Source organism: Macrotis lagotis, chromosome X (genome assembly GCF_037893015.1).
Source record: "Macrotis lagotis isolate mMagLag1 chromosome X, bilby.v1.9.chrom.fasta, whole genome shotgun sequence".
NCBI classification, from domain to species: Eukaryota; Metazoa; Chordata; class Mammalia; order Peramelemorphia; family Peramelidae; genus Macrotis; species Macrotis lagotis.
This window is the reverse complement of record NC_133666.1, coordinates 158,274,265-158,301,586: the sequence shown is the minus strand read 5'-3', so window position 1 is coordinate 158,301,586 and position 27,322 is coordinate 158,274,265. Positions and strand designations below refer to the sequence as shown.

At 34.4% G+C, this 27,322-nt stretch overlaps 1 protein-coding gene across 7 annotated transcripts in view; it reads right to left on the bottom strand.

Moving 5' to 3' along the window:
- TNFAIP8 (TNF alpha induced protein 8) overlaps positions 1 to 27,322 on the bottom strand; it is a 144,462-nt gene that overhangs the window by 15,279 nt on the left and 101,861 nt on the right. Inside the window, exon 2 of one of the 7 annotated variants that reach the window (XM_074205342.1) lies at positions 1,723 to 1,866. The exons of 5 other annotated variants lie outside the window; for them this stretch is intronic. The gene's annotated coding sequence lies outside the window, so the exon portion shown is untranslated. Of the gene's footprint in view, positions 1 to 1,722; positions 1,867 to 23,403; position 27,322 lie in introns of those variants that run through there. One more of the 7 variants, XM_074205343.1, reaches the window with a different exon arrangement.

Sequence of the window (27,322 nt, the reverse complement as noted above, 5' to 3'; positions counted from 1 at the left end):
AAAAGGTTCATGATTTTAAAAAATCAGTTAATCTTCTTAAACATTTTCATCAACTTCAATGCAAAATCTCATTAATATAAGTTGCAATTAAAAAAACAGAATTGAGGAAATTAGAACTTAACCAGCTATTCTTTATAGTTAAGTGAACACTTCAAGTGCCCACCTTCTTCTCTTCTCCTTGGAGCAACTATCCATTAACCCACTCACTTTCTCAATCAATAAACCTTTATTAGCACTTACTAAGTGGCTGGTACTGTGCTAAGATGAGATGCAAAGGCAAGTGGAATAGTCCCTGTCTCAAGAAATTTTATACACACACACACACACATTTATTTATAAAGTGCATTAAAAATTAACATCTTACTTTGGGTGAGAGAATTCGCTAGGGGTAAGGAAGAGACAGAAAAGGCCTCATGTAAAAATGTGATACTTGAACTTGAAGGAAACTATTTAATTAGAGGGAAAAGTAAGGGCATTTCAGCCAGCACAAACAGTGTAAAGGCTTGGAAAGAGAAAAATAGAGGATTTGGTGTGTAGAAGAATGAGTAGGCAGTGGGATTACAGCCCAACATTCTTGAAAAAAAGTTATATTAAGAAAACTGGTGTAAGGGACTGTTGTGCGTGTGGGAGTACTGGACTGAGGAAGTAAACCTTTATTACCTGGTGAGCTCCAGAACCAGAGAGCTGTATGGGAGAGTGGGGAGTGGAAGTGGACCAGGGACTGGGGAGGGTATTTAAGCACTTGCATTTGGTTTAATAAAAGGAAAACCTGTCCTCTTTGTCTCCTGCCTTTTCAATGTTCACCTGAAAACTTAACTACAGCTGGACTGAGTCAAGTCATAGTTTAATAATAAAGGATAAGTTAGGTTACACCATGACTGGGAGGAAGGAATCAGATTGTGAAGATAATTAAAATATCAGTGAAGCTTATATTTGACCCAGAGACAACAGGGAGTCATTGGAGTTTTTTTTATTAAGCAGTAGGTGTCATGATCAGACCTGCAGGTCAGAAAAGTAACTTTTGTGGTTATAATTGTTAATTATAATTTGTAGTCAACCCCAAAATGTTCATGTTTGGATCAATCATCATTTCAGAATAAAGCTTTTAGAATCAGGGTGGTGGGTCTAAACAATCATGAAGAAAAGTGAGAGGGAAAATAGTTTTATTTAGTTAACTTCCATGCTTTTTGTTTGTTTGTTTGTTTTTGCAAAGCAGTTGGGTTAAGTGACTTGCCCAAGGTTATACAGCTAGCTAATTATTAAGTGTCTGAGGCTGAATTTGAACTCAGATCCTCCTGACTCCAGTACCAGTGCCACCTAGCTGCCCCCCCCCTTCTATTCTTGAAGGCAGGATAAGTATATAAGAATATGGTTGAGAATGGAATACTCTGACTTTGGGTGTAAATAATTCCCTCATATTGGGTGCCTCTATCTGGCCACAAGGGGTATCTTACTGAATTCTTCCCACCTCTAAGTCTTTGCTATTTTAGATTAATTACTTATCCCAATGCTCTTTATACTTATGCAGATGACTACAAGTTGATTATAATTGCTTAGAATAACAGGAATCTAATTCACATTCCAATCATGTGCTGCTTTACTGAAATGTAGGGTCTCTCTTGTACTATAACAAGAATTGATTTACTGCTTTTTCCCTTCTTGCATCCTGAAAACTGCCACGACAGCTCATAAACCACTTGAATGCTTTTCAGGGCAACTGACCTGTGTGTCCCTAATACTCAGGTTGACCTTGAAGTCCAAACCAGGGTGTGTCCTAGGTCAGAAGTTGGTCTCAATGAAAGAGATATTGCTTCCAGTGAATATAGGTTGATTTTGCTCCTTTCAGGAAGATCAGTTCCTGGGGAACTAGATTGAAAAGCACAAAGACTCTAATGATTCTGATGGGATGTTCAGGTTTCAATTAGCCTATTCAGGCCTCAACATCTTCATCTATAAAATCAGTGTGAGGAAGCAGCTAATCCATAAGTTTCCTTCCAATTCTAGATGTATGTTCTTTCCAGGCCCTCAGTTTCCTCATTGTAAAACGAGAAGAATGAATTAGATAGCCTTTAAGAATTGGAATGGGAAGGTATCTAAGAGCCAATGATCTTGTCATCAATATATGAAGCTTCCTGCTCTCATTTGCAGCCAAATATGCCTTCATAAACCTCCTAGATACTAAAACAAAATGAATGAATGCTTCCACCCCAGTTGTTTTCCTATTACAGTATAAACTACTTGAAGGCAGGAATAATGTCTTTATTATACTGCATTATTATCATTATTAATATTTAAGTGCCAATAAACATTTTCCTTCCTAGAGGAGATGTGAATCCTCATGTTACTTCATTTAATAGCATGAGACTCTTTTAAATGTCTTCTTTCTGACCTTCATCCTTTTAAAAAAATGTAGTTTTATTACACATATAATTTAAAGTATATTATATAGCTTTTGAAAACAGACATGGAAAGTAATAGTACCAAAGCCCCCAAATTAGCATTTGAAACAAAAACTCCTATGTACATGAAAAAATATTTCATAAAACTATAAATTAAATATTGATTTAAACTTATAGGATTTTAACCCTTAATATTTTGAGTAAGACATTTCCATCTTCATTTATGCAGGAGTCTATTCTTAGTCATTTAAATTCAGCAGCTGTTTGTGAAAGGTACAAAAAATGAAATGACTTAATGTTTCCTTACCAAAAAAAGAAAAGCTAAGTATTAAACATAATTAAGTTACATTTAATCCAGGGATGTCTAGAGATTCTCTTTTTTAACTAAAAAAAAAAGCTTTCCTCTACCCCAAATGACCTTATTTTGGGTGAGAGGTACACAATAACAGAAAGTACTTATTCTCTGGGAATATAATGATATTATATTTATGGAATTCATAATTAATATTTATGTAGCCTTTATGGTTTGAAAAGTGCTATGTGGTTGTATGTATATATGTACATATGTATATAAATATGTGTGGGATATGTGTGTGTGTATGTATAGTAGGGACCAGTAACAAGTTTTGCTAACTAAAAATCTCCCCTCCCCCAAGATAAACATTATTTCTTTGATCTTCACTACTCCAGGAGATGTGTTAGTGTCCCCAACATTACAGATAAGCAAACAGGCTCAACAAGGTCAGATAACCTTGCCTATGGTCACATAGCTGGTATAGGATATGAAACTAGGTCTTCCTCATTCCAAAGCTCTAATCACTAAAACATCCTATTTTTCTATTAGGTTGTGGTTATCACAAGTCCCAACTCTAGTAGATTCTGTTTTTAACCACAGAGAATCAGAATGTCCAGCTAACGAACATGGCATCAATGTCCTTTGGATGGAAATTAATTAGCTAGTGAAGGAAATAAAATCATTGGGGAAATGGCTCCTTAAGATCCAAGACTAGGCTTTCAAGACAGCCTCTTTTCTGAACTACTTTTCTAATCAGGTCTAATTTCTCCACTTAACCTCAGCTATCAGAGTTCCACACAACTCTATGGGGAAGCAGTTTTACTTCCTTGAAGAGAAAGTTTACAAGGAAACTATACTGCTAGCCAAGCAACATAAGAAAGAGAAGTTGCATTTTTAAATGTTCTTTCACTTTAATATAATTAATATAAATATAATTTCATATGTCAATCTAGCTGCCCAACTTTTTATTTCTTGTATTTATATCCAATGTGACATCATTTACATTAAAATGCTACTACTAAGCCACTGCCAGAATGATAGACATTTTAAATTGATTTGCAGTGGTTGAGTAGTTTTGGTGCTGAGTAAGGACCTTTCTCTCCTTTGGTCCCCTTATAATTAAAAGATCTTTGTTAAGAGTTGCCCTTGAGGGGGCGGCTAGGGGGCGGCTAGGTGGCAGCTAGGTTGTGGCTAGGTGGCGTAGTGGATAAAGCACGGGCCTTGGAGTCAGGAGTACCTGGGTTCAAATCCGGTCTCAGACACTTAATAATCACCTAGCCGTGTGGCCTTGGGCAAGCCACTTAACCCCATTTGCCTTGCAAAAAAACCTAAAAAAAAAAAAAAAAAGAGTTGCCCTTGACCAAGACAAATGATATTTAGAATCAAAGTATAGCACTTTTGTCTTATATAAAGGAATTGATTTATCTGGAGATTAAATTCCCACTACTTTTGCATAGTGTTTTGAATAAGTTGAATATCCCAGGCATGGTCATACATATACACCATCATTTATTTATAGTTACTTCTGCTCTCCTATATGCAAATAGACATGCATTTCCCCCCAGGGAAGTATCTTTGCATGTTACCACCAGGTTTGGAAAACAAGTATTTCTTCCATGTAGTTACTTGAATGAATATTTCTCATTCCTTTAAATAAATACATTTCATATTCTAAATTCTTTCTCAAGTTAATATTTTCCCCATTACAAATTCTCTAGTATGCTTCTGAAAATGATTAGTTGTGAAAATTGTACAACTGAAACAAGATAATGCGCTCTCTCTCTCTCTCTCTCTCTCTCTCGCTCTCTCTCTCTCTCTCTCTCTCTCTCTCTCCTTCCCTCCATATATTATATATTTAGAGAAAGTATGGTGAAATAAAAAGTCTTCAGTTGGAAAGAAAAAACACATCTGTCTTACTCTATAGCTTGCTCAATTTTCTTAAGTAACAATGCAGTTATGAAATAAAAGTCATGCTTCCCAGAAAGGAATAAGATATGCACAGACAGTGGCCCCCAAAGGACAAAATTTTAGAAAGTTCAAGTCAATGTTTTACACATTAAGAGAAATACATTTAATATGTAAGTTTCATTACTAATGAAAGAAAAACTAGATACATACATACATATATACATATATAGCATATAAAAGCTCTAGGTTTGAAATGTTAATGTATTTAATAAAATGATACCATATCACTCCATGAGACTAGGTTTAGTATGTTGGTACAAGTATCATGATTTTTTTTTGAGAAAAGATTACCATGAAGCAAATTTTCACCAAGGAAATCTAATTTTACCACTAATTTCCATTTCTAATTTAGAAAATATATTCTAGTGGAAACCAAAATTGGATAGAGGACAAAAAATATTTTAGAATGGATCTACTCCTTGAAGCACTGGACTTCAGGTTCTTTCAAATACTTCATTTGGAGATTTGAATCTCAGGTCTGTCACTTAATTGATGAGTAATCTTGGACATGAGACCTTCTGGGTCTCAGAAAAGGTTGGACCAGCTGACTTTAACAACTCCAACATTTTCATTCATACATATTTGAGATAGATTAGGATAGAAATAGATAGACAGATATATATTAGATCTATCTATCTATTTATTTATTTATTTATTTTTGCAAGGCAAACGGGCTTAAGTGGCTTGCCCAAGGCCACACGGCTAGGTGATTATTAAGTGTCTGAGACTGGATTTGAACCCAGATACTCCTGACTCCAGGCCAGTGCTTTATCCACTATGCCACCTAGCCGCCCCCTAGATATTAGATTTAAAGGAGAAGCAATAGTTAAATTATTCACTTAGTGATAAAATGTATTACTACCAGAATTTTGAAAGGGTAATTGCTGTATACCCATGTCTTTGGCAGTTAAGTTTTAGTCTTGGTATACAGTATAGAAAATATTAGAAAGAAAATGTACTGTAGAACACATATAGCTCATTATATTTCTAGTCTATAATTTTTCTTTAAAGATCTCAGGAATGTCTGGTTTCTGCTGCAATCTCAACATAATCACTTATCTTTCTCCTTTCACTTCAAACATTCATACAGACAAATATACACAGACACACACACACACAGACACACACACACACACACACAAACACATACCCCTCTCTGTTGTTTTTGAAAGGGGAAACAGTTGTTCAATAATAAGTAAAAAATTAGAAAATTAGGAGACAAAAGCTATACTCAAGCTGTTATGATTCATCAATCAGCTTGTAAGTGCTAATAAAAGACCATTCATTTAATATAAAAACAAAGAAGCCTAGGATCAGTGACAAGTAAAAAGGAGATGAAAGAAGAAAGTAGAAACCAGAAGTGGCCAACATTTGAAATGTCAAAGGTGGCCATCACAATCCAATCATAAGTAGCCCCCAAGTTGCAGGCACTGTGACCAAAGAAGAGAAAGGAGAGGCAGAAGACAGAAAAGCCTTGAACTCTAGTAGGACAAACAACTATTCTAACTTTTACACCCAGACCCTATAGGCACTTTAGGCAGCTAGTTGCAGTGGACAGAGCACTGGTTGTGGAGTCAAAAGGATGGGAGTTTGAATGTGACCTCAGATACTTGACATTAGCTGTGTGACCTTAGACAAGTCACTTAACCTTGATTGCTGCATATCCTGGGCCATCTCCAGTAGACTTGATCCATAACTGGCCACTGGACCCAGATGGTTCCGGAGGAGAAAATGTGGCTGGTGACTTAGCTTAGCATCCTCCTCACTCAAATCCAATTCATGTTCTTGTCATGGCCTCACCACCCTAATGTCATGATCTTCTTAGAGATTGAAGGACAAACATCAAGGGCACCATTGTATCAGGAGGGAACCCCAACTAGTCCAGTAGAGCAGCCTGAATTGAAGTTAACTTTATGTGGTAGTCATAGCCAAGCTGAGTCACTAAACTTATGTCTCATAACATTTACACGTATCTATAGCTATGCCTAAACAACTACATGATAACTTGAGAAACAGGGAAGTATATAAAGCATTTTAGAAAGTTTATTTTTTTAAATTTTATTTATTTAAGGCAATGGGGTTAAGTGACTTGCCCAAGGTCACACAGCTAGGCAATTATTAAATATATGAAACTGCATTTGAACTCAGGTCCTCCTGACTCCAGGGCTGGTGCTATATCCACTGCATCACTTAGCTGTCCCCCCAAGTTTATCTTTTTTTAAAATGAAAATAAAAATTGTTGCTAGATCTTTACCTTTTCAGAGTATTCATTGAAGGCCGAATGACTCATTCTTTAAAGGTGCTAGATAGCTGTCTACTGTTCAGATCATTAAATGGTTCTTTGAATTGTAACCTCACTTACTCAAATCCTTCTTTAACTTTTATCTACACATTCAGCTTCTAGAAATCCATTAAAAATTACATAAGACAAGTAGGTTGGACCAGTGATTTGTTTTTTTAAAGAAAAGCTTTTTAAAAACCAAGATGTTATTTCATGAAGAGATACATCTTTACATGCCAGTGTTAGGACTTGAACCCTGGTTGTTGATTCCAACTTTCCCATGAAAGAAAAGGAACATCTTTTTAAATGGCAGCAAGATATAGTATGGAGTAGGCTGAAACATATGACCACAGAAGAACTCCAAAGAATAGGAATAAAAGATGACATGGAATTAAAGGAAAGGAAATTATTTGGTTATATGTTAAGAACAAGGTATGATAGGTGGACAACCAGAATGTTGCAATGGTGGGAACTAATGATAATGGCAATCAAGAAAAGTCTTTGGCACATTGAGTGAACCTAGGAAAGTTGCTGCACAGGGGCAGACAAAGATGGTATGTTATCTGTATCACTGAAGGAAACTTCTGAATCAATGAAATCACAAATCCATTAATATAGTTACTTATGCTAACTGGTTTTATGATTTGAATCATCCTTGCATCTCTGTTATAGGTACAACTTTGCCCATTTTTTGTATATTGCAATCTCTTCACTAAGGCTTTATTTTAAAATTTTCATAACATTATTTAGTGAAATAGATCTATAATTTTCTGCTTTATCTTTTTATGGTTTGGATCAGGGCCACATTAAACTTTAGTAAAATGATTTCTTTTGAATTAAGGAGGAAAATTTTTGCAGCATATGCATTAACTGCTCATTAAGCATTCAATTCACTTACTGCTGCCCCCCCCCCATAATATAAGCTCCATGAGGGTAGGAATTATTGATTCTTGAAGTACCCAGCATAGTACTTGGCATATAGTAGGTGATTAATAAATGCTTTCTAAATTCTAACTTTCTAAATTCTAAACTTTCGTTCATTTCATCATTATTGATAAGGCCATATACAAAGGAAAAAAGTGCATTCTCATAAGGGTGGAGTAATTGAATTGAATAACATTTTTTACCTGGTATATATATCTATATCTATCTATATATATAGATAGATAGATATAGATATATATATATATATACCTTGATTATGGATTGCTATAGTCATGATTTCATTTCCTCCTCAACTTGATTTCCATCATATAGAAATGGGTTAAATATTTGAAGAGCATTATTCTTTTCAAGCTAGAAAGTTTGCTATATAAAGAATCAAAATATTCTGATTGTCAAAGTTCTTAGACATATTCAGGTTCCATATGAATGCCTCAACATGACATGGAAATGTCTTTAAAAATTATGCCAGTGGAGCACAAGGCCTTCTGTGTCTATAACCTACAGACAGTTAGGCTTAGGAGAAGTTCATTATCACCCACTCAGAAAGGCCACTACCTAAGACATAAGAAAACTGTGATCTGTGGTGTCAGAGGGACTACCAATACCAAGGAAGTATACTTCTTAGGAAGTATAATTCAAATGATGGTCAATGAATGACTAAATCATTCCATCAAGTAATATCACAGAATTCCTAAAAGATTTCTCCTAAAGACTACTGACCTAAGAGATCCAAGGAAGGTGTCTTAAAGGACTGTATTGAACATATATTTTCCTCAAGCAGATACCATTTGAGATGTTAATGTAAATCACTTTATGGAAACGTGAATAATGGTGCTTTCTACCATGATTGGAACTCATTTAAAAATCTGAAATATATATATAAAATAAGAGGAACTTGGTTCCAATCTTGCCTCTGTGAATTAACTGTGGCCTTAGATGTATCATAATGTTTCTACATCTCAAGATTTTCTTCATTTGTAAAATAAGAGGATTGGACAAGAGAACTACCATCTTAAATCCCCATGAACTCATTGAACTATCTACTAAGACACTGAGGGAGTTGTTATTTATTTTTATTGGTGAAGCACTGATACTAACAAAAAATAATCACAGATATTTGTGGTTAGAGGAGTGTCTAAGAAAACAATTTAAAGTTAACCCCTTTTAGAAAGTAGCATTTTTAACAGAGACTTAGATCAAAAGATATTAACACTAACTTTTTTTACTAGTTGGAAATAAATGAGAATCCCATTCAATAGTTATACAAATTGACATCTGAAAGATTAATCTGTTTCACACAAATTTGATGATATGTTCTAAAACGTTTTAGGTTTCACTCCAAAGGTGGACAATTCTAAACAAGGTTTCATTTATTCACATTCTTGGGGCTATGAATCGCTGGGTTGATTCATATATGATCCAATTTTCCAGCAGGGAATGCACAGGAAAATCCTCTAAAATCCTCTATGATTTTCCACTCTCTCCCTTTCCTAGTCATACACTCTTGCTAGAAGCCTTGGATCTTGATGAATATTCATATTCATATGCTGTTTTGAAGGCCAGATATAAATCCAATTCAAGTATTCCTAATATAACATCTGGTTATATGTGAATGAGCTTCTAAAAATGTGTCATTGGTTCAGTGAACAGTCTTTTAAGCATCATGGATCACTCAGTGTTACATGGACAATTGGAATCAAGGTGTAGTATTGACAAGAACTGTTATTTTAAATGCCATAATGTTTCTTGACCAGCTGTGGAGTTGCATTTATCAGAAAATATTTGCTCTGAAAAGAAGTTTAAATGGCAATGATCTGATGTGTTTAAGAGTAGCAACTCTGAAAACAGGAGACAGTGGCACAATTCTAAAGCATTAAAAAAAGGAAGAAGAAAACTCAGTTTCAGATTTGCAATATGGCACAGTACTCCTTATGGATCATAGATCTATATCTATAGATAGAAGGCACCTCAGGGATTATCTTGAACCTCTTAGTTTTACAGATAAGGGAAGTGAAGCCAATAAAGTGACTTGACTGAGGTCCTTTTTGTACCAAGGGTATTCAAAAAGAATATTGGTTATTGGAAGTAGGAAATAAACTTAGCTCTCCCTGATGAAATTCTCTGCAGATGACTTCCAGATCAAAATAGTCAAACTTCAACTCTCTCCCCTGAGTCTAAGTATTAGATTAGTACTATACCACTAACTGAAATGGTTGCCTCATAAGCATCTCAAATGTAACAGGTCCAAAACAAGACTGATCAACATCTTTTCTCTCTAAATTCATCTTTATTAATTTCCTGGGGTTTTTTTTTGTTCTTTTTAGGTTTTTGCAGGGCAAATGGGGTTAAATGGCTTGCCCAAGGCCACACAGCTAGGTAATTATTAAGTGTCTGAGGCCACATTTGAACTCGGGTACTCCCAACTCTAGGGCCGGTGCTCTATCCACTGTGCCACCTAGCTTCCCCTAATTTCCTTGTTTTTAAGGAGGGTACCAATGGCTTGCAACCATGGTGTTATTCTTGACTTTTCATTCTCCATCATCCCATATATCCAACCAATGTTCAAAACTTTTCATTTCCACCTCCAGAACTTTTTATTCAATTCTCTCTCTCTCTCTCTCTCTCTCTCTCTCTCTCTCTCTCTCTCTCTCTCTCTCTCTCTCTCTCTGTCTCTCTCTCTCTCTCTCTCTCTCTCTGTCTCTCTCTCTCTATTCACATTCATAGCCCTACCCCTCCAACATTTTTCAATGGGACTTTTCTTTTACAGGTTCCTAATTGGTCTCTGTCTCATATCTATCCTCTCTTAAACCTATCTCCCAAATAGTTGCCAAAGTGACATCCATGGCCCCCTGCTACCTTTAGAATCAAATATAAACTTCTCTACATTTGGTTTTAAAGACCCTTCACAACTTACACTCTGCCAATCTTTCCTACACCTTAGTCCTCCTACTCTATCTACACTTTATGACCTATCACCAAATTGGTCTTCCTCACATGATATCTCTGCACTGACTGTTCTTGTGCCTGGAATGTTCTTCCTCATCTTCAGATTTGAGTATCTCTTATTTCCTTTAAAATTCTGTTCAAAAGTGCAAGGACTATTCCCTTTAATTTAGAAAAAACAGATATCTTATTGTCTGATCTTGTTACCTCTTAGACTTCTCTCAAGGTACAACATGGAAACAAAGTAAAGACTGACAGATTGCTTTCCGTGGGTGGGGGGGAAGGGAAGCAAGATGGGGGGGATTGTAAAACTCAAATAATATCTTTAATAAAAATAAATTTTAAAAAATTCTGTTCATAGGTCACCTTATATAGAAAGTCTCCCCCCCCCAGCAATTATATGCCTTCTTACCAAAATTGTTTAATTTTTATTTATTTATTGAGTGCCCACATGTCTATGCAGTCTACTCCAACAGAAAAAAAATGTTCCTTGCAGGCAGAGACGGTTCTGAGTACTGAACATATAGAGGATCATGACTGAATACTTGCTGATGGATAATCTTTACAAAGTTATAAATTCTTCAGGGACAGGATTTATGCTGTTTTGTTCATCTAAAACCTAGTCCCCCTCCAGCACATAGCAAAAACTTCTGAATAAGAAAAGTGCTTAATGTCTATGGAATCAAGGATTATAATTTCTAAAACTAGTTACTTTATTTCCTTCCCTATCCACACACCTCTCCCTTCTTGTCTCTGCTCCCACAAAACCCCAGAACAACCCACTTGCAAGAAGTAAGACATGTTTGCTATTCCATTTCTCCAGCAAGTATTCCAAAGGTTTCCAAGGGAAAGTATCCAAGAAAAACCTCCAAATACTGTTGTATTTTAAGACCAGTAAACCCTTGACCTCAAGTCTGAGAGCAAATGAAAGAATATAAGTAAAGTATTCTGCAATATTAAAGCACCATGTAAATATTAATTATTACTGTTGTTGTTAGAAGCTTTAAAAGATGCATCTTAATGAAAACTTTCCAACATTCTTGTCATGACCTTTGCCAAATAACTATATTAAAATATTAAAGTTAGTCAAGCATTTTATAGCCATGCTAGTGGCTGGAGAAGCTTGGTGCAGGAAATAGCCTCAAGGATTTCAGCCAATTAAAAAAAAAAGTAAAGTTTTCAGTGGGGCTTGCTGTGTTTTGGGGGTGGGGGTGGGAAGGGGCATGAAACTAGTTTTGAGGATTCTGCTTGCTCACTGGCAGTAAAGCCAACTCAAATTGAAAGATGCTATTTTGAAAAATGGGTGCAAGAAGAGAAGAGCTGGTTCTAAAAAAGATTAGGTCTCCAGATGATAAATAGTAATCCACATATTATCCTTTTTAGCCTCAAGACCTAAAATTTCTTTGAGTTGATACACTAAAGCAGAGCAGTTATTTTGACATAAAACAAATGGAACATTGTATTCATCTTGTTTTGTCTTAATTTTGTTACTTGTGTGATAGTCATAACAACATTAACCTAATTCACCTCATGGAATTTTTACTAGACTTCAAGCTAAGTCAGGCATGAGAATCAGCCTAGAGTCAAGGAGGAAGCAGGGGAGCAGGGGAAAGAAACCCTGATTTGGAAATCTGAAAACCCTTAGTGGCATGGAAGGGACTCACCCTTGGTTCACAAGCTTTGACAGGTAAGCTGCTACAGTGACTTATTTTCAAGGAAAATAATTCCTTTTTCCTCTATTATTTTTTGTTTTTAAAAAATTAAGTTCTCTTCATAGTAAGTTGAAGGACTGACAAAAATACTGAATTTGGAGTCAAGACCTACAGGGGCTCATATAGCATCTTTGTTACTCACTTGCTTTTGTTAGCTGAACAAATCACTTGAGCTCTATTATGGGGAAGGTAATCTAAGATTCTTCCCAGCTTTCAACTCTTTAATCCAATGAAATAAATGACTTCTGTCTAAAATGATATAATTCCAACTGAAACTTTTAGGATCACAAATGGGGAGGAAAAATATTCTCTGCTAAGAAAGAGTAGAATCAGTGGTGAAAGGCATTTCCAATATTTGAGACAAGGACAGGGAGGCTCTGTGCCCCAGGAAGTCATGTTCATTAACAAGTTGGGCTAGTTTTGCCTATATATTTAGCAGTTGTGCAACTTCTCAAAAAGTGACTCTTCCCTTTTAGCTCTACCCATAGTTACAGTTCAGGATTCAATGGCTTCAATTTCATTTAGCATAATAAACTTAGAGATACTTGTGTATTCTGCTATTCTGAAAAGTATTTAAAATGCAAATCATGCTTCACCTAGTTTCTTAAGATAGTAGGAGATTTTTTAATATTTTTTTCCCCTCACAATTCCTTTTTTCTAAGACTTCAGGAAACTATATCTGGAAGCCATATTCCTGAATTTCCTAGGGTCCTTAAAAGATTTTTTCCATACATTTTGGAGTTTTATTGGATATATATACAAGACCATTGCAATTGATGTTTCAATTAAACAAAAAATGACATAAGGGTGTTATAACTAATAACCTCTAAGTTCCCTACCAGATTTATATAACCCTATGGTCCTATCTCTCCTTTCTGTCAGTTGTTGACAAAGAGGACAGGAGAAGAGAGAAGATATCCTAGCTCTTAGTACAGTGCTTTGCACATTGTAATCACTAGCAGCTTTATTCATCCATCAAGCCATCTATCCATTCATATGTAGGAGGTATGAAAAAGAGGTTTCAAAGTCAGTGTCAGGATCCAACATCAACTATATGAGCTACAAGACTCAAACTGAGTTCAGATTTATTAACATGTAGGGAGAGCAAGGAAGAGTCATAGTACTATTGCAGATAAGGGAAGATCTAAGAACTATCAACAGGGTTTTGTGGGGTCCAAGATAAAGGATAAATAATGGTCAACTGGATTAGGAAAGGAAAAAGCAGGGAAATTTGCAACTACTTTCTCCATTAGATTGTGAGCCCCTTGAGGGCAGGGGGGTTATTTGTGTTTTTCTTTTTATTTCCTGGGCCTAGTACAGGGTTCTTTAAAAACAAAACATGTTTATTTGATTTGACTTGATGTGGTTCATACAAGTCATCCCCTTTTAATCTTTAATTTATAAGACTAGTAAGACAAAATGTGACCCACTTGAAATTATATTGGTATAGTGAACTCTTGGATGAGAAGACTACTATGAGAACTGATCCCCAACTTATATAGGCTTAGAGAAATGCCTAGAATCAAAAGCAAATAGGAAAAGATATCAGAGGGAGGCATACTTACTTAAAACACCACAAATTAATGTTAATTTTAAACTGGTTCAAGAAAAAGTTTAGTGAGCTTCTTCCTCTCTGGACTAGAACACTGAGAAGTTAAGTGATTTGACCAAGATTACTTTGACAGAATTTAAAAAAAAAAAGTGACACTTGAACCCAGATCTTCCTGTCCTCTGACTTTGGGTCTAATCACTAAGCCTCTCTAAAGTTAGTAATAATAAATTCAAATTTTTAATTAATTTTATAATGCCAACATATCTGTTTAGGGTCAAATTTATAACACAGATTAGCATTTTATGCATCATATCTGTATATCTGACAAATTGAAGTCTCTTGTGTAACTAGTATTATTTTTGTCCATTTTATAGGACTCTATAGGGCACTATTTTACTATTTTACATGATTATAGAGTTGGTTGATTTTTTTGCCTCTATTACATATGGCTGCTAACATCAAGGTTTATTTGATTCCATATTCTTAAAAAGGAATTCAGATATCAACTGCAACCTTATTCTCCAGCATATTTGGATAACAGGTTACTTTAAGACAAAGTTTCCAACAATATAAGGAGGAAAAGTATGATATTAGGGACTGTAAAAGAAATTCACCTCAATGTAATATAGGGAAAAAAATCCACTCTACAATATATTTTAGAAGTAGCTATCTAGTCATTGCCAGAAGACATGCAATATCTATATATTATATGTTCTAAAAAATAAAAACTATTTGTCCAAGCCATCAAATACTAAAGAACATGCCCCCCGCCGCCAAAAGTAATCAGAGTACTTAAATCCTAGCTCTGCTACTTAAACTCTCTGGGTCTCAGCTTTCTTACCTACAAAAGTGAGGACACTTTAAAGGTTCCTTTAAAGGTTTCTTCCATCTCTAGTCTATTATCCTATGATGAACCAGTATAATTATTCTTGTTTGCCATTTTCTAAATTAAGTAAATTAATATATTTTTCCTAAATCAGAACTGTTTTTAAATTGACTTTACTATTTTCCTTTTCACTACCATTTGCTGATCTTGGAATGAAGAAACAGATGGTTACTATTAGACATGAAACATGGCTCTTGCACAATATTTTTAAGCTGTCAGCTGCACAGCTTATTCTTTATATAGGCAACAAACAGGTGCTTCTCTGTACATATATTTCATTGCAACATCAAATCTATGATCAGAATTCCAACCACATTCCTATGCTAAGTATGTTCAAAGCTTACACATTGTCCTTCACTAATAGAAATATGCATATTATATAATATAGATTTAATATGTACACATGTATGTATATTTGCATTTTTTATATAGAAACACATTTGTGTGCATTCCTAAAAAACACATAAAAGAATCCAGAGGCAATGTGATTTAGGTGATAGCAGGCTTTAAAGACAGGAAAACCTGGGTTCACAGGATATGTGTCAACTATGACACATAATGGCTGTATGACTCCAGGCAGGTCACTTCAATAACTTTCTAAGACTTTAAGTTGCAGAAAAGTTGCTACTACCTTTTATAAAGGTAATGTCCTGACTTGAAAATTCACTACCAGTGAAATCATAAGCCCAGTCCCTAGCCTCATCATTATGTGCTAAACACAAATGTTTCCTTTTAAGTGGCAAACAATCATACTTCACTATTAGTAACACCAAAAAAATTACTATTTATTCAATTTGGAAATCACATTTTGAATAAATTTTAGAAAGACTAAACAAACATTAAAAGATTAAGTAAATTCTTTGACAGTAATTACTTAATGAGATACAATTAGATATCTCACAACATAAGAGTATAACTAAAAACTTTCTTATTCAATAAAAATAGAAAGATTCCATTGTCTAAATTCTAAATGCAGACTTAAATAATAATAGAAATAAATTTTCTTTAAAAATTTTTTTTTGTTTTTTTCCTCTCTCCTTCCCTCAACTAATGGAATAAAAGGATGAAAGAAAAAGAAATGTAGAACCCTTGTCTTATAATTATAGTCAAGCAAAACAGAATCTCACAATGGCTATGCCTCAAAATGTGCTTCTCATCCTTCAAATTAGACGATCTCTATGTTATTAGGTGGGTAGCTTTTTTCATTATTGGTCCTCTGGTATCATAGCTGATTACTGCTTTATCAGACATTTTAAGTTTTTTTCAGAATTTTTTGTTTGATTTTTACAATATTGTTATTATAGTATAAACTGTTCTAGTTTTGCTCATTTTACTCTGCATCAATTCAAATATGTCCTAATATGGACAAGAGGGAGTGTAAATGGGAAATTAACTCAAAAAAGAAAAGCAACCTATATTGTTTACACATTTAAAGTTCACTTTTTGGATGGGGAGATTGAAAGATTCAAAGTAGTATGAATACAAGTACTACGTAGAAGAATTAGGATCTGAACCTAAGTTTTCCAATTCGTAATTTAAGAGCCTTTGCTCTGTATCATGGTGCTTCTTGCCAGGAAAGACCAAAGTTAAGATATCTCTTCTTTCCTGACAAATATAGACTTTGAAAGTCACATGGAAGATTTCACAGAACATAATTCACAAAGGCTAATATGTATTAAAAGAGTATACCCACTACCTACTATTTTTCCTTCTGAGTGCAATTAGAAGTGCTAATCGAGGCAATAAAGTGCCATTCATAATCAAGATCCTTATAATCAACAAATTTTGATGGAAACTACAAAGCACAAAGGAAAAGAGAAGGCCCCCTCCTGCAAGAGTTGCTAGTCTTTTCAGCACACTGAATTATAAATAGGAACTAATTCCCAATTCAGTATTTTAATGTTCCTTTTATTTTTACTTACAATCTGATAAATGAATCATAAAGATCCTTAATAGCTTGTAATTCAATTAGACATTAAGTGTTTACCCCAAGTGATGTATTGTTATTTCAATGAAATCAAATTTTTAAAAATACTTTGTGTAAAATGCTATGCTTTAGGCTCTGCACTATGAAGTCATCAAACATTGAAAAGCAATGAAGGATTAGAGAAACAGCATATAATCAAAAGATATGAATTTGAAGCCTGGTTTTGCCATTTACTATTATCTCAATGAGTCAATTTTTCTAATACTCAATTTCACTTGTAAAGAAGGGATAATAATATTTGTATTATCTACTTTATCAGTATGGGGAAAATATTTTTGTAAACCTCCAATGCAATATATTATTAGGGACAGATTCTTTCAGATTACTTGCAAGTGAGAGAGAGAGAGAGAGAGAGAGAGAGAGAGAGAGAGAGAGAGAGAGAGAGAGAGAAGAGAGAATGTAGCATGTTTGGATGTTTTTTCTCACATGTAAATCCTTTAATCAATCATCAATCAATAAGCATTAATTAACCACCTACCATGTACCACACTTTATGCTGAGTCCTAGATCATCTTCATTGGTTAATAGACTGTGACCTCTTATACCCATCATCTTTAGACATCTTTAAGGTAGGTTGTTGAAAACGTAAAGTTTTTCTCTACTTTAGGTATAAGAATTCAAACATCAACTTTTTATGAAAAAATTAAAGCCCTCCCTCCCCCCATCCACTGCGTTTTCCCATATTCATATGCATATTTTTAAGTTACAAAATTTCCTTCCCCTCTCCCCTTAGTGGTGAACAGTCAGTTTAATATTGTACGTACATATTTTTGTTAAACATTACAGATAATTCATTTTTAGGATGAGGAATTAGGATTAAGGGGAAGAGATACATAAGGGATAATTTTTATAAAGTGGTCATCAGATTCTGAAGGGGTTTTTTTTGCATTATTTTGTTTTTCTTACTCTGGATGGGAATAACATTGTCCATATCCAGTCTAATATGGTTGTCCTAGCTCTCTGAAATGCTGAGAGGAGCTGCTTCCATCAAGGTTGATCATGTTAATGAGTACATTGTTCACTTGGTTCTGCTCCCTTCTCTCAGCATCAGATCCTGTAATTCATTCCCTGCTTCTCTGGAGTCTGATCATTTATGGTTTCTTATAGAATATTAATATTCCATAGTATTCATGTATCATAACTTATTTAGCCATTCCTCAATTGATGAGCACCCCCTCAATTTCCAATTCTTTACCACTACAAAAAAAGAATTGCTATGAATATTTTGGAACATGGGGGCTTTTCCCTATTTTTTATGATTTCTTCTGGATGTGGGTCTAGAATTATAATTGTTGGGGTCAAAGGGAATGAATATTTTTATTGTTCTTTGGGCAAATTACATATTGCTCTCCAGAATTGTTGGATTCATTCACAATTCTACCAGCAATGAATCAATGTCCCAATTCTCCCACAACCTCTCCAACATTGGTCAGTCACAGTTGTTCTAATTTGCATTTCTCTAACCAATAATGATTTGGAACATTTTTTCATATGATTATATATAGCTTTAACTTCTTCATTTGAAAACTATTTATTCATATCCTTTTGACCATTTATCAACTGGAGAATAACTTGTAACCTTATAAATTTGATGCAATTTTAGAAATGAGACTTTTATCAGAACTCCTAGTTGTGAAGATTGTTTCCTAGCTTTCTGCTTTCCTTCTAATTTTGGCAGTATTTGTTTTATTAGTGCAAATCCTTTTTAATTTAATATGGTCAAAATCATTCATTTTGCAGTTTGTAATGTATTCTAATTCTTGTTTGGTCATAAATTTGTCCCCTTTCCATAGATCTGATAGAATATTTCTTGGTCTATATCTATGGTGTCACCCCTTAATCTAAATCCTGTATCCATTTTGACCTTATTTTTGCTATAGGGTATGAGATGTGGGTCTATGCTTAGTTTATTTCATAATATGCTTCAATTTTCCCAACAATTTTTGTCAAATAGTGAGTTCTTATCCCAGAAGCTGATGTCTTGTCAGACAATATGTTGCTGTAATAAATTTACTGTGGTTTCTTTTGAACCTGTTTCCTTATCCACTGATCCATTAATCTATTTTTTTTAGGTTTTTGCAAGGCAATGGAATTAAGTGACTTGCCCAAGGCCACACAGCTAGGTAATTATTAAATGTCTGAGGCTAGATTTGAACTCAGGTACTCCTGACTCCAGGGCCGGTGCTCTATCCACTATACCACCTAGCCACCCCCATTACTCTATTTCTTAATCAGTACCAAGCAGTTTTGATGACTGCCACTTTGTAGTATAAATTTAGATCTGGTAGAGCTAGGCTACCTTCCTTTTATATTTTTTTTTCCATTAGTTTCCTTGCTATTCTTGATCTTTTGTTGCTCCAGATGAATTTTGTTACTATTTTTTCTAGTTTGGTAAAGTAGTTATTTGATAGTTTGATTGGTATGACACTGAATAAGTAATTTAATTTGGGTAGAAATGTCATTTTTATTATATTAGCTCAAACCACGAGTAATTGAAGCTTGTTTGAATATTAATATTTACCTGCTGTCTCTCTCTTTCCATAGTAATCCCAGAACTTAATGTATGTGCGCACACACACACACACACACACACACACACACACACGAATAACACATAGCAGGTGCTAAACAAGTGCTTGATAATTTGACTTTTACCCAATCTTTAATGTCATGCTCTTTCCAAAATGTGACACTTAACAAGTTTATTTAACTCTAATTCACTCCATTCTTTCTCAAGAAGCTTTGCCTCTTGGGAATGAACCTTCCATGACAAAAAAAACATATTCCTAAAGTAATAATTCATGCATTTTCTCCCCTTTCTATTGCCAACATTAGGTAAAGCTGTAACTTTTGAATAATGAAATGTTTCTGCAACAAACTGGGAAGGGTTAATTTTTTAGTTCCTCAAGTGGCCTGGTGTTTTGGCAATAAATAATCTAGAAAGTGAGGGGCAACACTCTTCAATTCACACTGTCTTTCAATGAAATCTGTGGGAATAGATAACATCTCTTCTCATTCTAAATTCAGACCAACTTAAACTATGCCACAGAACAGAGAGTACTCTTGTAAGGCCAAGAGTGGTCTAGAGCAGTGATCAGCCACAAACAAGTCACATACAGTGATCCAAACACAGTGTGGCTGGAATTTGGCATCTATGTGGTTATAAAAGACCATAGAGAGGAAGAACACTTCACTGGGCACTTCAGGAAAATCCCATTAAGTCTTCTTTGGCAGCAGTTCAACTAGGGAATGAGAACAAGGGTTGATACAGCATGGAAGCTGTCTGGAACTGTCTATGTTTGATTCCATAGACAGTGAAGCTACTTATGGAGGAAAACATCCTCACAGTCAATCAATTATCAATTAATCATATAACAATACAGAAAATAGGAGAACAAAACATAATCTAAAATCTTTCCATAAGAAGTCAAAATATTAAAATGTCAAAATTTTAAATTCAGAGAGACATTTAAGTGCTAAAAAAAAGTTTTCTCCTTAGGTGAAAATCAAACCAGAACCAGAAGAACAACCATACTATTTTTTACAAAAAACAAATTTGAAAGACTTAACTGATAATGAAATGATGAAACACTCCAGAGTATAGATGATGAAGGTTGTATTGAATCTCCTGATGGAAAGGTGAGAGACTCAAGATGCAATATGGAACTCTTTTATTAAAAAAATTTAAATTTGTATGTGTATGCCCTTAATATACACTATGTTGATATGCAGCTTACAAAATTTGTGTAGTTTGCAAAATACTTTCTCCACAACAATTAGGAAAGTAGTATAAATATTGTCCTTTGTTTACAAGTGAAACTAAGCCTCAAAAACATTAAATGACTTGCCCAATAAAACAAAACTAATAAATGGAGGAGGTAGGGTGAAGGAGAAAAAAATAGAAGAGGAAAAGACAAATAGAAACAGAGAGGATAGAAAGAATTACAGAAAAGTTGCTGCTTTTACTTTGAAAAGGACTAATGATGCCATGGGGACACAATGAACTGAATGTGAGGCAGAGATGCACAAAATGACCAGTCACTATTGGGCATGATCTGAAAGAAGAGGTAATGAAGCAGACCAAAAAGATAAGATCAGACTGAAAGAAGAGCCAAAAGACAGCAGTGTTCAGGAAAACCTAGAAAAGTTGTTTCAAAGAAAAAAGAATGATTGATGATGTCCAAGACTATAGAGAGGTCAAGAAGAATAAGGACTGAGAAAAGAATATTAGATTTGGCAAGTAAGCGATCATTGCCAACTTTGGAAAGAGAAATTTCAACTGAATGATGAAGTTAAAAAGCCAAGGATTTAGAATTAAATGACAGAAGATAAAATATTGGGCACGGAGCATAGCATATTTTTTCAAGGATTTTAAGGTTAACACATACTTTTATTTTTAATTTTAGCTACATTAAGTAGAACAGGAATGTTTCTTCTCTTAACTTTTTTTTTGCTTTCCAAATGTTAAGATCCTTTATCATGATAGTTTAAAATACTTTAAGTTTAAAAGAATATGCTTACTTTTTTTCGGTCGATGTTTGGATGAAACCAGTAATTTATCAATAGAGAAAATTTAGAGAATTGATTTAGGTTAATTTTTCAAATTTTGGAGTAAAAAATAAGTTTTTAGAGTTCTTTGTGCTTTTAAGTTATTCAATTGCTTGTGATGCTGGATCCTGGGTCATCACTAGTCACCTTGATTTTTGTTTTGCCACTGGGCCTTTATGACTCTGGAAGAGAGAGTGAGACTGATGATTTTGTGCATCTCTGCCTCACAATCAAACCACACATGAGTCAAGACATGGGGCCCCCATGGTGCCATTGGTCCTCTTCACAAATGAAGTACAAGCAACAACTTTTCTCCAATTCTTTCTATCCTCTCTGTTTCTATTTGTCTCTTCCTCTTCTACTTTTTCACCCTACCTCCTCCATTTATTAGCTTTGTTTTATTGGGCAAGTCATTTCACATCTTTGAGGACAATATTTATACTACCTTTCTAATTATTGTGGGTAAAGTATTTCATAAGCTATACAAACTTTGTAAGCTACATATCAACATTGTATATATGTGCATGCATACACACACAAATTTAAGTATAGTGAAATAAAAGAAGTTCCTCCATATTGCATCTTGAGTCTCTCACCTTCTCCATCAGGAGATTCATTGCAACCTTCACCACCTATACTGTGGCATATTTAATCATTTCATTATCAGTTAAGGCTTTCAAATTTTGGGTTTTTTTAATAGTATTTCTGTTCTCCTAGTTTTGTTGATTTTCACCTAAGGAGAAAATTATTTTTAACATTTGAAATATTTCTCAGAATTTAAAATTTTGACATTTTAATATTCTAACTTCTTATGCAAAGGTTCTGTTCTGAGATTTCTTCTTTTTTCCTCCTATATCAGGAATTCTTAATATTTTGTGTTATGCATTCCTTTGTTAGTGGTGAAAAAGCTATGTACTTCTTGGAATAGTGTTTTGAAATTCAAAATTTAAAATGCATAGGATTACTTAAGGTAACTACTGAAATGTAATTATAAAAGTTTTTTTTTTAAAAAACAAGCTTATGCCCAGCAATACCACTACTGGGTCTATACCCTGAAGAGGTAAAGATATCACTTGTACAAAAATATTTAGAGCAGCCCTGTTTGTGGTGGCAAAAAACTGGAAATTAAGTGAATGTCTTTCAACTGGGGAATGGCTTAACAAACTGTGGTATATGTATGTCATGGAACACTACTGTTCTATTAGAAACCAGGAAGGATGGGAATTCAGGGAAGCCTGGAAGGATTTGCATGAACTGATGTTGATTGAGTGAGATGAGCAGAACCAGAAGTACATTGTACACCATAATAGCAACATGGGGGTGATGATCAACCTTGATTGACTTGCTCATCCCTTCAGTGAAATAACCAGGGACAATTTTGAGCTATCTGCAATGGAGAATACCATATGTATCCAGAGAAAGGATTATGGACTTTGAACAAAGACCAAAGACTATTACCATCAAATTTGAAAAAAAAAAGCATTATCTTATTATGTAATTTTACTATCTAATACTTTATTATTCTTCCTTAAGGATATGATTTCTCTGTCATCACATTCAACTGAGATCAATGTATAACATGTAAACACTAACAGAATGCCTTCTATGGGGGGGTGGGGAGAGGGAAGCAAGAATGGGGGAAAAGTCATAAAACTCAAATAAAATCTTTCTTTAAAAAAATTAAGCCAAATCCGGCCTCAGACACTTAATTCCCTAGCTGTGCGGCCTTGGGCAAGCCACTTAACCCATTGCCTTGCAAAACTAAAAAACAACAACAACAACAAAAACACAAGCTTACAGATCCCAAGTTCAGAACCTCTTTCTATGATCTCATCAAACTCCATGGATTACATTATCATTTCTCAAATCTATTTATATAGCCCTAACCTCTTTGTTGACCTCCAGTCTTCTGTTGTTTTAAGTCCTGTTTGAATCTTCAGGACCCCACTTGAGGTTTTCTTAGCTGTGATAGAGTGGTTTGTGGTTTCCTTTTCCAATTCCCTTGACAGATGAGAAAATTGAGGTAAACAGGGTAAGTGACTTGTCCAAGGTCATAAAACTAGTAAGTATCTTAAGGCCAGTTTTGAATCCAGGAAATCTTCCTGAATTCAGACCTTTTGCTCTATCCACTGTACCATTTAACTACCCCTCGTTTTCTATTACCAACTACTTATTAGGCATCTTTAATTTAATGTTCCATAGATATCTTAAACAGAACTCCTTATCTTTCATACCAAACCTTCTCCTCTCCCAACATTCCTATTACTGCCCAGAGTATCACCATCCTCCCAGTTACCCAGCCTAACAAGCTAGGTTTCTCTCATCTTGATTCCTCACTTCTACTGGATTCACATATCCAATGTTGCCAAACTTTGTTGTTTCTATACTCATTTTATCACATGCACCCCACTCTCTCTCTCTACTTACATGGACCCTACTGTGGTGACCATCTCAAACCTGAAGTACAATAGCCTCTGCTTGGTCTTCCTGCTTCATGTCTCTCTCCAGGCAAATCCATTCTCCACTCAGATACTTCAGGTCAACTTATTAAGTCTATGAATCTGATCCATATCACTTTTTCTTGTGGCAGAGAAATGAAAATAAAGTAGGTGTATGTCACTGTAACTCCATTTTACATACCTAACTCCTACTTAGTAAATGCCAGAATTTCCCCTCTTACCTCCATGATCAAATAGAAAATTTTCTGTTTGACTTTTAAAGCCCTTCATAACCTATTCCCTTTCTAGCTTTCTAGTATTCTTAGAGTACTCTTCTCTATGTGTTCTTCAATCCAGCAAATTGGATTTGGGGTTCCTCCCAAATAACATTCCATCCATCTTCTAGCAGTGACTTTTTACTGAATGTCCATTCTCCTAGTCTAAAATACAAATTTAATAATCTCTGCCTCCTGACTTCCTTCAAGAGTCAGTTAAAATCCCACCTTCTGATCCTTGACATAGTGCCCATTTTGTTTTCTATTCCTGGAAAAACCAAAAAAAGTTTTGCTAGAAATATTTTAGTACATATGTGAGTCTTTCCCTCTGTCATAAATTTCTTTGGGTATATGCCTGGTACTGATATCACTGGGTTCCAGGATATACATAGTTGAGTCTGGGGGGCAGCTCCAAATTACATTCCAGAATGATCACCCAAGTTCACAATATCACCACCAGTACATTTGTTTGCCTTCTTCTTATAGCCCCTCCAATATTTTTCCACTTTTTTTGGTTATCTTCATCAATTTGAGACTTGAAATAGAATAACAGAAGTTTATAAATTTTTATTTCTCTTATTAAGTTTTTTTGCATGATTATCGAAATCTTGCCATTTTCTTTCAAAATTTCCTGTTTATATCCTTTATTTGTCAATCAGTCAATTGTTAAATGCCTACTGTAAGCCATCCACTATGCTAAGTGCCACTGATGAAAAGGAAGGTAAGAAACAGTTTCTGTGGTCAAAAAATTCAATGTCTAATCGGGGAGACAGCCTGCAAACAACTATGTACAAGCAAGATAGATAAATGCAAATATAGATATATCCTTTTACTACCTTTTAGAGAATTATAAATTTGTGGCTTTGAGTTAATTCCCTATATATCTTAGATATTAATCCTTTACTAGAAAAAAATTGCAAACCTTGTACTTTATTATTCATTGCATACCACATCATAACTGCTTCCCAACTATGTAATTAATGGACAGATGAAGATTCATGCTATATTAACTCCCTCATATATAAATGGATAGAGTAATGGAAAATTTAAAAAGGATAACGGAACAGGCTCTATATTTTTTCTATAAGGAGGTATTTAGAAGAACATCAATCTCATAAAATCTTATAAAATATAAAGGAAGCATAAAAGAAAAAAGTAAATACAAAGTAATATCACATATTCACAGAATTCTTGAAGGTTAGAGGCCAATTAGAACAAACCAATCATTTTATAAGTGAAGAAACTGAGGCTCAGAGAAGTTAAATGACAAATCACAAGATAGAGGTCTGGTTTATCTTAGAAAAAAGATCCCTACTTTATTTTTGAGACTGGAAACTTATTAGTCATATCCATACTGAAATCATCATATCCATACTGCAAGCATACAAAGAATCACACAGTAATGGCAACAAGCTGCTATTATTATTATTACTACCCCCAAACCCCACCCAGGTGGGGGAGGGGAAAGGGAGGGACACAGAGGAGTCAGGAGTTATTAAAAAAAATCAAATGGTATTAAGTGGGCAGAAAGTATCTGCCTAAATTCATTCTTCAGAGAAACACTTGAAATTGTTCTGATTATCTGCCATAGATTAGATGAGCTCAATCTAGAGAAAATCTTTATTTGTATTTTTTTACAGATTTTCATCACAACCACCAAATATAACTGTTCCCAAAGGCCAATCCCTTTCCCTCCAAGGTAAAAAGCAGAAATGAAGAAAATTTGTCCATTCTTTGCTTCACTACAAAAATACCTAAGGACAGTAGAATATTGCAGTGGAGGGAAAATTAATTTATTTTTTCTTTTATTTATGTGCATTTGACCTTAATAAATGTTATGTGATAATTTAAAAAATTAAAACACAGAAGACACATTACAGGTTTTGCTCCAGCATCTTCATTTGTACAGGGTTAAAAATATCATTTGGCATGCAAACTGCTTGCTAATTTGCCTTTTCGTTAGTCTTTTGTAAAAGGAAATGCCCTTATGTAAAAGGAAGGAAAATCGAAAGAAAAGTAGCCAATGAAGTAAATTAATTGGCTTCTAAACTCCTTCCCATCAATTCCTGAGCTGGTGCTGAAGAACCCAGATAGATCTTTAACAATACAGTAATTATACTGTTAATTCTTATACCTGTTAAAAACTTCTCCCAAACATACTAGTGCTGAGTTGCAGAGAGCCCACCCTCATGCATAAATCTTTGTTATAGTCTCTTAGTTCACCAGAGCCAGTCTCCTGTAATCATTTCAGTAGTTCTAAGTTTTACTGGTATCAATGAATTGGGGTCAAATGAAATAAAGTTTAAAATTGTCTTTTTGTCCACTACATCATATGCTTCCTCCCCTGCTTTAAATTCTTTGGATTTCTTAAGAAATTAGGCCATCAGAACTTGGAAGATGATAATAATAACTAACATTTATATAGTTTGAAAAGTTCTTTTATTTATGTTATTTCATTTCATCTTTCTCAACATCATTCATTGGAAGGCAAGTAGTGCAACAATATTATTCCCATTAGAAAGGTTTAGTAATTTACTTGTAGTCACACTAGTTATTATTAAAGGCAAGATTCAAACTCATATCTCTCCTGAGTACAGGTCTGTCCTACATTATTCTATATATATGCTTTTAAAACTGATAGCTTGTCTTAGGTAAGAAGTTACAACACCTAGAAAATTATATTATTTCATTATTTAATGTATCAAAAATGGGGCCAACATTTCATAAATTGCCTCATTATGAACATAGGAAAGGCATTAAGAATATACATTTTTGGGTATTTCTCAGAAAATTTACTTGATGGGAGGAGAAGTGGAATATTTATTCTATTATTAAAAAGCTAGTTTTTCTATATTTTATAATTCCACGCTTATATAATGTTTCAGAGACAATCTTGTAATTGCTATTAATTATCATCCAATAAAAATCTTTCTTTTCACCTTAAAAATATTATAATATCCTCCCCTTAATATCTTGTTTCAAGTAGTAAAATATCTGCCTGCCTGATAATCTGTTCCCTTATATATAAACATTATTTTCCTTCCATGTTCCTTGCTTTCACATTTTTTTCTTTAGATCTTCTGTCCCTTTTTC